The sequence below is a fragment of the Glycine soja genome, chromosome 19, assembly GCF_004193775.1.
Source record: "Glycine soja cultivar W05 chromosome 19, ASM419377v2, whole genome shotgun sequence".
Taxonomy (NCBI): Eukaryota; Viridiplantae; Streptophyta; class Magnoliopsida; order Fabales; family Fabaceae; genus Glycine; species Glycine soja.
The window spans coordinates 42,218,527-42,233,176 of NC_041020.1; the positions used below are offsets into that span (position 1 = coordinate 42,218,527).

The window sequence follows — 14,650 nt, forward strand, 5'->3', positions numbered from 1 at the left end:
ATTATATTAGATAGTTAATAATATATTAAAAATTTAAAATATTATAAAAAATTAATTTTATAAATTACAAATATAAATTTAATATCCATGCAAAACATGAGACAATTAGCTAGTTTTCATATATGATACAGACAAGAGAAATTTTTTGGTGCGTTTATAGAATTATATATATATATATATATATATATATATATATATATATATATATATATATGTAATTTTTATTTTCAATAATAATAATAATAATTATAAAAAGCACTGCCTTATTTGTATATATGTGTGCATTTAAATATTTAAAATATAGTGGCATATTTTCATAATTTAATTTAATTTTATCCATTTTAGGTTTTTCTTTAAATAAACTAGTAAGTGATTAATTATAATTTTAGACGAAAAAACCAAAGGTACTGTATAATATCTTTATGCAAGTACATACACACAGTTGATATATTTTTTAAATTATATCAACTGTATGTGTTTGTATTTAAATATTTAAACTATGGAAATATTTTGACAGTTTAATTTTATCCATTTTATTTAATTATATAAATAATTTTATTAGTAAGTGACTAGTAATGATTTTAGACGACTCACACAAGGCTTTCACTTTTCCTTCTTCACCAAGGTTTAATTTTCACTTTTCCTTCTCCACCAACGTAGTATAGTCTAACTTTTGTATATAAGAAAGAAAGAAAAAACCCTTCTTTTTTTTTTTTTTACCAAATTGAAATTCAATTTTAAAATAAAGCATTTATGTCTCATTCAAATTCTGTCAATTTGTTTGATTGCAATTGATTCTTTCAAAATTAGATAAAAAAATGATTCTTCCAAAATTAATTTACTTAATTTGTGTCAAATTTTATCATTTCAATTAATTTTAATTCTTTCAATTTGTTTAATTGCAATTGATTCTAGAGCAATTAATTTTAATTCTTTCAAACTTTATCTTATGCAAGTAAGCTAGAGTTGATCATAGCAATTATTTAAAGAATTGTGAATTTCTGGATGAAGATTTTTCCTTTGTCTCAGTCTGTTATGTACCGGATCAACGCTTCGTGCCATAATTTTCTATGGGGCAAAGCGGATATTGGCAAAAACAAGCCCTTGGTTGTTTAGTCAGTAGTTTGTTCTCCGAAAAAAAAGGGGGTTTAGGCTTTTTTAATCTCAAGGATTGAAACCTTACACTTCTTTCCTGTATCCTGTGGGACTTTCATTATAAGAAAGATTCTCTATGGGTTCGGTAGGTTCACCATTACTATTTCAGAGGGAGCGATGTGTGGAATTACAATACTTCTTCATCATATTCAGTTTTGATAAAAAAAATCATTCAAATAAGGGACTTTATTATCTCCAAAGAGCTAATTAAGTACGAAAGAAGCCAAAAAGAGGATTCAATCTTGGAGCACCAATGAACAATTGCTTGTTGACAAAGTCTATGAATACATTAGAGGTGTCAAGCCTACTATTAGTTGGTGTTTTGTTATATGGAATCCAGCAATCTCCTCTAAGATGTCTTTCATTCTATGGCTTGCTAAAAGGAACCGAACCGGCTGTTTACTCTTAACAAAACTGCTTTTTTGAACAAGGGTTCTCTTTGCCCTTTATGTTCAAATGAGGCTGAGTCAAATGCTCATTTGTTCTTTTTTTGCAGGAAATCTCTCCAAGTTTGGGCTCACATTTGTGATTTGGCTCCTTTCCGCAAGCGTTTCACTTCTTTGTAGCGCATTACTGACTCTTTAATTAGGGGCAGATCCACATCAGGTGTTCAAGAAAAATTTCGTTGTCTGACTATAACAATTACAGTCTACTGCATCTGGCTGTCCAGTAACAAACTGATTTTTGAAGATTATCAATTTTCTGTAATAGAGGTTATTAACAAGATTAAGTTTCTTATGTATAGACAAGCGCACCTGTTGCATTTGTTTTAGCATCTTGATATAGACCTTCTTGTATTAGGGAGACTTTTGATTTTCTCCAGCTACGGAGTATGCTTCGTTTATTGTTGTATCATTTTTTATTTAATATAATTTACATTTTTCCTAAAAAAAAAACTAAGAGAAATTTCTGTAACTAGAATTACGCCCAATTACCTTCTGTGTCTTGGCTAATAAAAAAATAGCTACAAGGAACCTTACAGTAATATGGAAACTAATAACTGGAAACTGAACCTAGATTGTACAAAAAACTACAAATTACTTTTTAAGATTAATGACCATACGTAATTTTTCATCCCTTAAATATTAATATCTACAAGGAATTGTAAAAGACCCGTGGATAAATGACAATCTTAATGAGTTGGAGTGTTTTGACCATTTATTTAATTGTCTCTTACTTTAAGGGTGTTCATTTGCTTCAGTTTGATTCAACATATTCGACCATGTGAACTAAATCGATCGGACATTGGATTTATTTATGTGTTGTAAACTACAATGAGGGTTTTCATGAGATGGCCGAAAACAACCAGAAGATTTTATTCATGGATAAAATTGAGAGATCTATAGAAATAAGGAGGATATATACCATGCTAGGAAATTAAAATGAATTTGGCTCTTGAAAAAAGGAAGTAAGTTTAGAGAACTTGGATCCGTGTGGTGGAGGGCTATTTGGAGGCTTAATAAGGCATCTATCCTTGTGCTTCTCTTAATTATATCCTCTCTCTCTCTCTCTCTTTTTTTCTCTCATTTTTGAACAAAATGGAACTGCACTTTATTTTGGGAGAATAGCTGAATTGGTGGATAGTCAGTATTAATGGATTCGAGGACTGTTTTCACTTTTCAGTTTCAGCTCAGAAGAACGAATTAGCAGGAAATATGGGCAAGTGGAATGTGTGTCAGGAGGATGGACTTGGAATCTACAATGTAGAAGGCCGCTGCTTAATTTCTCTGGGAAAAAGAGATAGAAGAAACAAGAAAGACTTATTTCTGTTATATATATATATATATATATATATATATATATATATATATATATATATGTTTTGGGCAGGGCAAATTAAAGAAGGTATATGGATATGTACAGGTGGCAAATGAGGAAAATATTCTGTCAAGAAAGCGTATCAGATTCTATCTCATGTGATTAGAATTATGGATCAATGGGATTAATCCAAGTGCATTCATGTGGTCACTCATGGAAAACCGAATTCCAATTACAAAAGAAAACTGAAAGACTAGAGGCATAATTGTTGAAGATGGGAGATTTGATGTGCTCATCTCGTAATATAATGGTCTGTAACGAGGATAGGGATCACTTGTTTACACCAACAATAATTGGTACATGTGAATTTAGATGAGTATGTTAACTATGCTAGTGAATCAGTTTAGTAGGTAAGGTTGAGCACAGATTTTGTCTGAAGTATTTGTATAACAATTTCAAAAGAAAATTTAGTGGAGATGCATGTATGTTAAAATACTAGATAAACATACTAGATTTATTAACAAAGTTAACATTTTGAACAATAATATGCTAAAATTTTAAAGAGGTTGAAATGGGACAAAAATATTTAATAGATTAAATGCGTAATTCACATATTTTAGAGGAATAAAAAATATATTTTATCCAAAAAGAGTATAAGAAGAAAATAAGTTTTTTTATACACTAAAATTAGTTAATGTATAAATTTAAAATTATTTTTTAGAGAAACTAATATGATAGATTTTTACAGATTAGCTTATGAAAAATAAATATCTTTTTCTCCTATATATAAGTATTTCTGAAAAAAAAAAATTATCCAAAGACCTATGCCTACGATTTGTGTTGATCTATTTTTGGGGTCATCAATAGTTCAATATTATGTTTAAGAAAGAAATGATTCGAAAGTGAGTTTGTGGTATATGCAGTATTTTGCTCGATTTGGAATATTGGATTAATAATTTGTGGAATGGTTTTTAAAATGATTTATGCAGAATAATTTGTTTTCAGATGTATAGTGTGTGTGTGTGGGTTTTTTTACAATTCAGAGTTGTGTTCTAATATCCATTGTTTTGTTTATCATTAAGTGTGCTGTATATCCTAGAATCTGAGTTTAATATTGTAAATCTGTTCGGTTATTCTTTTGTATGGGTGAATAGCCCTTGTGTACTCAGTGGGTTAATCAAAGTGCTTGTTGCTACTATAAAAAAAAACTAATTGTGCCAACCGGAAATAACATAACTCTTTGACATGCTAGCATACAACACGACAACATGGCGTTTATTCTGCTTTATTGTTCATTTTATGTTGAAGAAAAAACGACCAAACATTTCAACCACTGTTATCATGTTATGTACTTTTGAGTCTTTGACATCCGCTTTGGTTTTTTTGGGTATACACGGACTTTTGACCTTTTCTATTATGCTTCTTAATTTCCTCATTATAATATATTAGTTTTTTTTTATTCAATTCATTATAATATATATTAGTTTAGCTATAATGAATAAATATTTTATAAAAAATATTATAACGTAAATATTCTAATGATTAAGGAATGATCATAACTTTGTGATTGATATCACACTTTTACCTGTTCAAAAGCATAGAATAATTAATATATTAACATCGATTTTAATTTGGCTAATTAACTTTGCCATATTAATATATTGGTCAATCTAGTGTACTTTTCTTAACAATGCTAATAATTTTATATGTTAATAAAATTGAAATCACAAAGAATTATATTTTTAAGTTCTCGAGTTTATGTAAACCATGTGTCTTTAATTTAATTGAAACAAATAGTTTATTATATTCATGTAGTGTTGAATGTGTCTCCTTATATAGCAAAGGTTGGTTGAAGTTAAAAAGATTGAAATGCTTTAATTGATAATTAAAGAATTTTCTTTACAAGTGAAGTTTATGTAGATTATATGTCTTTAATATATTCCCTTAAAAAATGTATTTAATTTATTTGAAAAAAATAGTCGAAATTCATGTAACTTGTTGTGTATGTATCACGCTATTTTGGAACATAATGGACGTACTCGGTCAATATCGTTTAAAAAATAGATTATATTTTGGAATATATTCTCTTTTAAAAAAAATAATCGCCGCTCTAATATATACAATTAAGACGTACTCGGTCAATATCGTTTAAAAATCATATAACAGTAGCGTTGTTAAACAACACCAAGCATTATAAATAAAATATAGTATATATCTACTATCTAAAAGGTAAAAGTTCAATTTATGGATTAAACACTTTCTAGGCAACACGGTGTTTTAGTGTCCGACAAGAGGGTGTTTTGGCGTAGGATTTACTTTTCTTATATTTTATTCGCCAATGTTGTTTTAGCTAGTTTTCAATTTTCAAATCATACCCAGTCAAGCTAAACTATTCATCAACCACAAGAAGCACTGGTCAATTCAACATTTCAAATAGGACCCTCCCTATATATATATGTGTGTGTCTGGGGCTACCTACCTCCTACCTTTCACCTTCAATACCATACCATACAAACCTCTCATTATATTCCAACATTTCGTCATCCAAAAACTTCAATTTTTTGTACCATTGATAAGTTAGTTACTGTCACCGCTAGAGATGGCATTCTCTTACAAGATGACCCTCTTCATAATGCTACTAATAATCTTCACCATTTTGGTTGCTTTTCCTCAATTTGGAGCAGCTAGCAGGGCATTGCAAGAAGATGAGTGGTTGAGAGAATACAATGGGCTTTTGTTGCAGTCTTTTCAACGGGGCACTCCGGTCGTATCCAGTCCAGATCCAATTCGTCCATAACAAACCTACAAACTCACCTGCATGTGCTAACTGAAACAAACACATTCTTTCTCAAATTTCATAACTATTCTTTTTGCTTCTGCTTGCTGAGAAACCCAGCATCCGTGGGTTCCCATGCAAGAGTACAGTTGGATGTGTATTATATTCTTTTCATGCATAATTCTATTGTAATTGTAATCTAATACAATTCTTTAATTGAAACTAATAAGACTTGGTGATAATATAATCCCTAGCTTGCTATATCGATATATCTATCTATATTGCCTATAAAATTAAGCAATTTATATAATGTTTTCTCGTTCGCAATAATAATATAATTGAAACAAAAACACGTGTGTGTGTGACCGGCATTCTCCAACCATGGCAGATGATAAAAAAAATGAGTATAACTTCAATCAGAGTTGTATATATTTAGTTAAGCAAATCCGAAACTCATAAACATGCATGTTTAACACCCTCGTTCGAGCTTTCAACATTAAGAGATCATGACAACATGTAATTAATAACACATAATTAAAACCAATACTATTTTAAAAATTCTATGCGTAATTTAGGCCATTTAGGAAACCTTGCTCTAATAGGTCAAACTTTTAACTAAATAATAATAATGATAATTTTTTTTATAGTTTTGATTTAATGGTAATGTGACATGCATCTAGTCATGGCATGGCATGGTAACAAATCTTAGTTAACATGTGACGTGATGTTGGGAGTGAACTTGATGCTATTAATTGCAACCAATGAATGAACAGGATATCCCAATAATACTAGCAAGTGTTAATATCACGATGGTTAATTTAATGACATAAGAAAATGGTCTCCAGTTGAAATTCCAAGGGAAAGATATACACGCAGGTAAAGTGTCAGGGGTGCCACTACATGCTTGGTCAGAAATTTCTTTAGGCTTATGATGGACGAAGAATAACATGTTGAATGAAGGTAAAGATAAATGAGGAGATTTTTTGCTGTGAGAATGATAATCTTTGGGATCATCATATATATGGAGGCTGAGAAAGGAAGAAGGTTTTGTTGGGTTTTCATATTTTAAATATTAATGTCGATTTGGTAAAAAAAATGGCCGAATTGTGAAGGAAGGGCTGCGCACTTTATATTCAAAAGGTCCGTCCAATTGTGAATAGTTTTATTAGGTGAAGTGAGTCCTACTCCTACCTATTGTGATAGTATACGCCAATGGTCTAAATGAATAAAATAAGTTCTCTTTTGTATATTGGGCCTCATAAATTCAAAGGGGATATTGTTATTCGCACATTCTTTTGCTAAGTACACCTCCTTATAATAATGTCCATTTCGAAGGCTCTAGCATGAACTTCCATGAAGGATAACATAAGTGGACCAATAGATGGAGATGACCTACGTACGAAGAAAACGAGAACACCAGAAAATGAATCCACATCATTGTAGGGAGAAAATTGTTCAATTTAATCAAGTTGATTATACTGAAAATGAAACTTACACGAAGTCACGAACTCAACGATAAAGCTGGTAATGCAGAATGGGAGATTTCCGTCTTTGGCGTCCAAATTCTCTTTAGTGCCCCATCCTTCTCTTTTCCTTCCGCTTCGTTGTGTGTGGTTCTTTTCTTTTATAGTTGAGTTGTTGCAGCAAGTGTGTATATGTATTAAAATTAGCGTGGAAAACAATTGAACGATGCTCCCGCCATCACATGCATACTGTTCTCTTATCGGTGGTTAATTATACACGTACAGCTAGCTTGTCCATGCATGTCATGTTGCAGACAAGCCAGCAATGTGTTGGCTCACTAGCCACAAAAAAACATTTTCAAGAATCTGGCTGCACGTGCAGCGTATTTCATTCTATTATATATAATGCTATACGTGGCTCAGACAAGTGGAGTTAATTTCTCTGGCATTTCAGTAAGGAAAATAGTCCAAGTTAACACAGGAATTCTTTTTATGGCATTCAAACCATCTAAAGGACTGCATGTTTAGAGGAATGTTATGTACTTCAGGAAAACTAATCAATGTTTAGTTTAGCATCAGTTAATTAAAACTTGATGCTGTATGTGGCTTAATCAGATAAATTACATCATATCTCTTGAAACTAACAGTGGTGGAAAAGGTCATCAAGCTACTTTCATACATGGGACGAATGCATGGCTCTGCTAGCTTGCAAGATCTTCCGTAGATAATTCTTTTAAGATTCCAATCAGTGTCTTATATATGTACAAGAATCTGAATTCTACACTATAATCTGTTCGGTTTGTAATGTTGTATTACATAATAGAGTTTCTATAAATTACAAATTAACAAATTATAATTAAATTAATTGATGGTTAATTAGTGGACAATTCATTTTAATTTATGAAGAAACTTATTTTATTTTATTTTTATTTTTTCTCTTAAAAATGCTTCTAAAAGAATTTATCCGAACATATCCTATGTAATATGGGTGAATACGTCTTCTCAAGCAAGTTAATAATAAAAGTGCTTGTTGCTGAAATATAATAAATAAATAAAAAAGACGCCAATTGTGCCAACGGGAAATAACTAATTGACAATTCGATCGACATTCTCGCGTGCAACACGGGCGTTACTTTATTCTGCTTAATTGTCCATTTAATTTATGTTGGAGAAATAGCAGCCAAACACAGTGTTTAAGAGTCTTTGACATATGCTTTCCTTTTTAGGGTATTCACGTCACCGGCTTTTGACCTTTTCTAGATGTTTCTTAGTTTCCCTTTTATAGTACGTACTAGTTTGAGAAAATAATTATTTTAAAAAAAATCAGTTATTAAGCTAGTGACAAAAAAATTCCCAACTTAATGCGTGGTATATTGTTAAATCAGGTATATGTGTTAAATTTAAAAATTAAATATATTATAAATTAAAATATAATAATGTAAAAACTATAATTAAGGGATAATCTTAGAAGTGATAAAACTTAGTTAGTCATTAATATTGGTCACTTTTATCTGTTGGAAAACTAATTAAGAATAATTTATTAATGTCGATTTTTTATTTGGCTGATTCTGTTAACTTGACCAGATGGGCTAATCTAGTCTACTCTTCATAACGACGTTAATAATCTATCTAACAATGATTTTTGTTGGTATTCGATTATGAGTTATAAAATTGAAATCATAAATTTAATTCGTAAATTCTTAACTTTAAGTTACTCATGTGCCTTTAATTTAATTGAGAAAATAGTTGAGATTTATGTAAGTTGTTTTTTACGTATCACCTGAGTAAAGGAATTTGTTGATGCTAAAAATATTGAAGTGATTTACTTGAATGCTTATATTCAATTTTTTCTCATAAACCTTTTTTAAATTCTATTTTTTAGCATTACAATAGCATGTATAGAAATAAAAAATTTACAAAATAATCATATCTTGAAAAAAATGTCCACAATTTTTTTGGACGGAAAATGCTGATTCAATCATGTAATTTAATTGCTTTCAAAAGAATTCATGTAACTTAATTTACACGAATGCTTGTATCACATTTTACGTTTGGAACATAATATTCTCTTTACCTGAGCCATCCGTCAATTAAAAAAATAAAACAAAAATCACCCACAGATAACTGAGAAAAAATGGGTCCTTCTAATTTATGACTTAGTCAATATGGTTTTAGAAAATCATATAATAGTAGCAATTCGTTAAACAAAACCGAGTCTACATGTATATAATCAAAAGGTAAAGTTCAATTTATGGATTAAGCACATTCTAGGCAACAGGTTTTGGCGCCTCTGGGTGTTTTGGCGTCTGATTTACTTTTATTTTATTCGTTAATGTTGTCTTAACTATATATATAGCAATTCATGAACCACAAGAGGCACTGGTCAATTCAAAATTTCAAATAGCACTCTCCCTATATATATATGTGTGTGTCTGGGGCTACCACCTACCTTTCACCATCCATACAAACTCTCATTTAATTTTATTCCAATTCATCATCCAAACTCAGCGGAAAGGAACGAGAGTAGAAATTGAAAGCTCAAAAGATCTAGCATTTAATTTTTTGTTCCTTCGATCAGTTACTATCAGCTAGAGATGACATTGTCTTACAAGATAACCCTCTTCATAATGCTACTAATGATCTTCACCATATTGGTAGCTTTTCCTCAATTTGGAGCAGCTGGCAGAGTATTGCAAGAAAATCAATGGTTGAGAGAATACAATGGGCTTTTTTTGCAGTCTCTTCCACGGGACCCTGTGAAGCCATCGAGCCCAGATCCAATTCGTCCATAAGATATACCTTCAAACATGCATGCATGCATGGCTAATTGAAACAAACACATTCTTTCTCAAATTTCATAACTATTCTTTTTTGCTTCTGCTCGCTGAGAAACCACAGCATCCGTCGGTTCCCATGCAATTGTATATTTGGCGTGTATTTATATTCTTTTCAATTTTCATATTCAATTGTAATTGTAATCTAATACAATTCTTTAATTGAAACTAATAAGACTTGATGATAATATAATCCCTAGCTATATCTACGTATTACTATCCATAAAATGAATTATTTTTAATTGATGTTTTCTCGTTCACATGAACAATATAATCGAAACGAAAACATGTGTGTGTGTGACCGACATTCCAACCATGAACCATGGTAGATGATTAAAAAAAAATGAGTGTCGCTTCAATCAGACTTGTATTAATTTACAATGAAGCAAAACCTAAATGTACATGTTTAACAGCCTCTCTGGAGCATACAGCCTTAAGAGATAATGACAAGATGTAACCGACAGACATATAATTAAAAACTAACACTATTTTTAAAAGTCTATGTGATTTAAAAAAATCAGCCGTAAAGGCAATGTAGAAAACCCTAGATCTAACAGGTCAACATACTTAAGAGAATAATAATATTAATAATCCTTTTAAAATGATTATATATATATATATATATATATATATATATATATATATATATATATATATATATATATATATATAGCTTTAGTTTTCTAATAATTTTTCTTAGTTTTGATGCCCATAAAAATTAGAAGTTATTGTATAAAAATGATTCCTAAGTATTTATTGATGATGTTGACATGCATCGTCGTCATGTCATGCATGTTAACAAATCTTAGTAAAAATGTGACGTGTTTGGTTTATTATATCAAGATCTTTGGTGAATCAAGATCTTCTATTTTTTTAGCATGTTTTTTTTTTAAGCAAATCAGATTGCTGAGATATATGCTTGCTAAACATGGGATGTCTAGTTTCCTAGGTTTACAATTTTTTGACACCATTCTAGATTTTCTAAGCTTGTATATAGTTTCGGGGTTTTAAGTCCTTCTTTTAAAAAAAAAAAATGTGACATGTGTTTACATGTATTGGTGATTTTCGATTTATTTGATTTTTTGTATCTGTTTTAATTGGATTAAATCGGTATATGCATTCTATATTCTTTTTATCAATAGATCATTTATTGAAAATGCTTATAAGAGGCACTTACAAAGCACACAAGATGCTAAACATAGCATTACAACAATGTAAAATATATCAACAATGACGAATTAGACACACGCTCAAAACTACCAAAGTTAATTAGCATTCTTGAGCATACAAACACGATAATAATGAGAATACGCAGAAAAATTACATTCTCCTACTACAAAGAACCTAGATAGTGACTAGAACACCCCTACCTATTGTGATAATATATAGTATGTGCTAATGGCCACAATGTGTAAATTAGTTCAATGGATAGAGGTAACTTGAGAACCAAACATCAACACCAGCAAAATGAATCCTCATCGTTAATTACTGGGAATACGAATTCAATAAGATTGTTATTTGTTAAGATTGCGGTAAATATATTATTCGTATAAATAATACAGTGTGAGAAGAGCATCGTATTCATGAGAACCAAACTTATAGGTAACCTTTTTCGGTTTGTACCTTAACCTAATTTATTGGTAACCTTTTTAGTGAACCAACTTTCAATGAAATCGTCAATTATTAAGAATTAAACACAAGAGGAGAGTTAAACCCAAAAGATTAATTTATTAGGTGAGAAAATCTTAAAGGTTTAAGTATCCCGTCAAGTAGGTTATTCTATTAATATGAGACTTTTAACCATAGATCTCATCTTTAATTTAATGGAAGAGAAAATAGTTGAGATTTATATAAGTTGTTTTAGGCACGTATTACCTTAATTAGTAAAGGTTTAATGAACTCAAAAAAGTTTGAAGTGCTTTACTTGAATTCTTATTTCGATTTTTTCTATAGTCAAACTTAAAATTCATATTTTTAGCTTTATTATAATAGTATGTATAGAATAAAGCTTCTATAAAAAAATAATAACTTAAAAAATTCACAATTTTTTATACTTTTTTTATGCAAAATGCTAATTTAAATATGCAATTTAATTTACATGAATGCTTGTATATCATGCTTTACGTTTGTAACATATAATAATAATATTCTCTTTAGCTAAACCAACTACGAATTAAAAAAAAATTCACAGGTAACAGAAAAAGGGGGTCTTTCTAATATATGACTTGGTCAATATATAGAAAATCTTATAACAGTAGCGTCCCTAAAGAAAACCGAGTCATTTGTATCATATTCATATATCGATATTCAAAAGGTAAAAGCTAGTTTCAATATATATATATATATAGATTAAGCACTTTCTAGAGGCAACAGGGTGTTTTGGCGTCTGAATTAGTTTTCTTTAATTCGTCAATGCTGTTTTAGCTAGCTAGAATTCAATATTCAAACAATACCCAGTCAAGCTAAACAATTCATCAACCACAACGGTCAATTCAAATAGCTCGCTCCCTAGCTATATATATATATATATATATATATGTATATATATGTCTGGGGGCTACCACGTACCTTTCACCATATATCCATACAAACTCTCATTTAATTTTACTCCGATCCGTTATCCAAACTCAGCGGAAAGGGCAACTTAAAATTTAAAGTTCTAAAGAAGAGCATTTAATTTTTAGTTACCTTGATCAGTTTACAGTTACTAGCTATCACACAGTTAGAGATGGCATTGTCTTACAGGATGATCCTCTTCATAATGCTACAAATAGTCTTCACCATTTTGCTTGTTTTTCCTCAATTTGGAGCTTGCAGAGCATTACAAGATGATCAGTGGTTGAGAGAATACAATGGGCTTTTGTTGCAGTCTCTTCAACGGGGCACTCCGGTGGTATCCAGTCCCGATCCAATTCGTCCATGACAAACCTTCAAACCTGCATGTGCTAACTGAAACAAACACATTAATTCTTTCTCAAATTTCATGACTATTCTTTTTGCTTGTGCTTGCTGAGAAACCACAGCATCCGTGGCTTCACATGCAAGAGTATAGTACTAGTTTGTGTGTAACTCATATTTTGTCATTCTTTTTTGTATATGTAATGTTCTTTAATTGAAACTAATTGATAAGACTTTGAGATATTATCACTAGCTACATCTATGGATAATCTATAACATTGAAATATTTATAAATTATAATTAAATAAGGTTTTCTAGCTCGCTGAACACTCTCTCACTCGAGCTTATAACATTTAAGAGATCATGGTCACATGTAACTGTAATTATAACTTGAGGTGGCAAAGTGAGTCACGATTGAGCTTAAATTTTTTAGGCCAAATAAAATTTAAGACTTTGAGATTAATTTTTTTAACCCAAAAAAATGTAAGATTTGAATTTAAATTTTTTAGTTCAAATTAAATATAATTTTTTTTAATCCGATCAATATGAGTACTATATGATTACATAACTATAAATTTCCAATCACTACAAGAAAAAGCACAATTTAACGTCAGTTTCTTAGCGTTAGTTGCATTTAAATCGTTAATTTTAACAAAGAATCAAATTAAGAATCATTGATGATTTACTTCTCAAATAAAATTTACGTACTCATAATTTTGAAAAAACGAAACGATAATTTTTTGGTGAGTTTACTTGTATGATTTAGTCACTTTGTTTTATTACACTCCACTCTGTTTTCAAGGGTCAATGATCAAACAATAACATGGTTAACTCATTGTTCACTACAACAAGCTGTATCAGATTGATGTTGACATCACTACCATGCTAAACTTTCTGCACTTGTATGAGGTTAATTTCACATTCTTGTTTGTATTTAGTGTCTTCATTCGGTCAATATTATCACCATCCCAGTTAATAAGGTTATATATCTGTATAATTTAATCACGTTAATATTTAATTCCAATAAGTTCTGGTGTTGTGTCAGGATCATGTATTAGAAGCTTTGGCTGCAGGTACCATTTTTCTCAAATAAATGGAACATGAGAAAGTTGATGTGACTGCATATATTTTATTTATTTGGAGATTAAATTTATTTTCAAACCATGCAGATATATATGAACTGTCAAGGTATATCAATGCCAGTGCTAGACCCTCAATAGTGAATTCTAAAGCTTCTAAAGTCAAAACTAAATAATAGAGACCAAGCAAAATGTGGCAAAGACTGTAAATGAAAAATCAGAAACCATGACTTGCTCAACTTCAGCATTTACTTCCTTCTAATGAACTTGGTGTCTAACTGAGAGTGTTTACAAGCCGGGATGAGGAATTCACTCATTGATGGTTATGTCTAAATATTGGTCACTTTTCATACCATGTTTGTTGACTGGATGACTCATGGAAAGACCATCGTTTAGTCCTTGCTAGTTTTAAGGACCCATGGAATTTCTTATGTGCTCTATGTGTAGCAGAAATGTAGACATTTCCTTAATTTGTAATTTATGTTTATTAAATAGCAATTTTTTTCCGCAGCATATTTGAGTTTTTGTATAATTTCAAATGCTTATTAATTGATCAATAAAATAGCCTTTGACCAACAATCCACAAATATCCCGTGTTCTTATGTTTTAGCACCTTATAGTCTAGCCAACAATAATGTCTAGTTATTCGTACATATAGCCAACAATGTTTAATTATTAATTTATATA

At 30.3% G+C, this 14,650-nt stretch overlaps 1 long non-coding RNA gene across 1 annotated transcript; it reads right to left on the reverse strand.

The window, feature by feature from the left end:
* Positions 1–5,031: 5,031 nt before the first annotated feature.
* LOC114400000 lies at positions 5,032–7,296 on the reverse strand. Its single transcript, XR_003663883.1, has 2 exons — positions 7,185–7,296; positions 5,032–5,740 (listed from the first exon to the last, which is right to left on the reverse strand). It is a non-coding gene; the product is annotated as an uncharacterized LOC114400000 (long non-coding RNA).
* Between the last annotated feature and the right edge of the window lie 7,354 nt (positions 7,297–14,650).